The 1,980-nt window shown below is 38.5% G+C and overlaps 1 pseudogene; it reads left to right on the forward strand.

The window, feature by feature from the left end:
- Nucleotides 1–224: 224 nt before the first annotated feature.
- The window catches only part of LOC108490721, a 4,946-nt pseudogene continuing 3,190 nt past the window's right edge, over nt 225–1,980 (forward strand).

The following is a 1,980-nucleotide window of genomic DNA, read 5'->3' on the forward strand; positions in this document are numbered from 1 at the left end:
AAATGAACATTCTAGACAGTGGGAATGACAGTTTGGGCACGGAGACTATTGGAGCTAGGCTGTACTTGGGAAGTGAGTGACAGATGGAGTCAGGCAGTTCTCTAACTTCCAGTAGCACATGCATGTGGATAGGAATCTGAACACATCTATAGCCTCTGTCTTTCATTTGAACTCTACATTCAAATATCAAAATATCTATTGGTATCTTTGCTTGCATGTTTAATATGAGTCCCAGAAGAAATCTGTTCAAAACCATGTTTCTGATATTCCCTCCAAACCCCCTCTTCCTTTGTCCTTCCTCGCTTTTGATGATGGTAACACCAGGCTTCCAGTTAATCAGATAAAAAAATCTTGAACTCATCCTTGATTTCACTCTACCCAACCTCACAGAGGTAGAGCATATTTTTGACTTGCCTAGTTCTACAGTCTCACCTAAAGTACTACATTCAGGTTTTAACTGGTTTTCTCCCCTGGATCCTCATTCCATTTCAATAACCATATCCTCTTGGTCAGAGCCCAGTAGTATACTCAAGTCTACGAGATCCTGAATATCATAACTCTGTCATCTCTAATTCCACCTCTGACCTTCCTCCTCTCCCACTCACTCTGCTTCTAGCTGTTCCTCTTTACCTGCTTTTTCTGCATCCTGAGGCACCCCACCTGCTTTCTTCTTCCTTCAGGTATGTACTCAAAAGACACTCTGACAGTGAGACCTTTCTTGACCACCTACTTAACATTACAGCTCCTCTTCTTCCAGTCTCCCTGTCTAACTGTTCACTTATATTTCACCATTATATTAATCACTATCTAGTTGCTACATAATCGTCTCTCTTTTCTTTTTACTTTTTTGCTTATTTCTTATCTATTTTCCTTTATTAGAATGTGTAAGTTACATCTGATAAGCGTGATTGTTGTCCTATTCACCGCTGTGTCCCCCAAAATGAGGATAGTCATGGAACACAATAAGTAGATAATATATGTCATATTAAAAACTGAGGAATGACAGGAGTGACAAAGCCTGACTACGCCTTGAGATGATCATCGTGTCTGTGAAAAATGCAACACAGAGGTGCATTTGTAGTTGAAAATGGAAATTAAAATACCAGTTAAAAGCCGGGCATGGTGGCTCACTCCTGTAGTCCCAAGCACTTGGGAGGCAGAGGCAGGTGGATCTCTATGAGTTTGAGCTCAGCCTGGTATACATAGTGAGTTCCAGGCCAGTTGGGGCTACAGGGAAACTCTGTTTCAAAAAAGACCAAAATAAATCAATCAATGAACCAATAAATAATTAAAAAAAAAAAGAGTAGCCACTGAAAGAAAATACCAGTTAGGAAGGAAGAAAAGTAGTCCAGGTGAAATGAAGGTGCCTAGGGCCAAGATGGCATTAGCAGAAATGGATGGAAGTGGGTAAGTCCAAGGTTCGCTTGGCAGCTGCCTTCATAACAGTCACAGTTATTCTATAGCTAAACTATTTATATAGTATAGCTCTGCTAGGAATCTATAACTGATTGTCTTTCTCTATACACAAAGGACATTCAGGCAAATGCTGATAGATGGAGTGGTCTAGGAGAAGGTTAAGGGAATGATCTAGGGTAGATGCTACAATTTTTATTCAAATGACTGGGTATGTGAAAGTAATGCACTAAAAATAGAATAATTAGGGAAGGAGACAATATTAGGAATTGTTTCAACTGAAATACCTCTTAGACACCATAGGGGAAAATATTAAGAAGTAACTGGTTACATAAATATGTCCTACAATGGGGAAGTCAGCTATAAAGATAGTTGGGAGTCATGTGTAGCTGATTTTTTTGTTTTTGTGTTTGTTTAATTATTTATTTAATAACCACATACTTAGAAGAAGCATTTCATTACAACAACATTGACATATTCAATAACAACTTCCTGAGCTAAGATGCATCTCTTTCAAAATTGGCTAGAAATTTTTAGGTTTACAGTTACTTCTTAATATTTTCCCCT

Source organism: Nannospalax galili, unplaced genomic scaffold, assembly GCF_000622305.1.
Source record: "Nannospalax galili isolate Female #2095 unplaced genomic scaffold, S.galili_v1.0 scaffold175, whole genome shotgun sequence".
NCBI classification, from domain to species: domain Eukaryota; kingdom Metazoa; phylum Chordata; class Mammalia; order Rodentia; family Spalacidae; genus Nannospalax; species Nannospalax galili.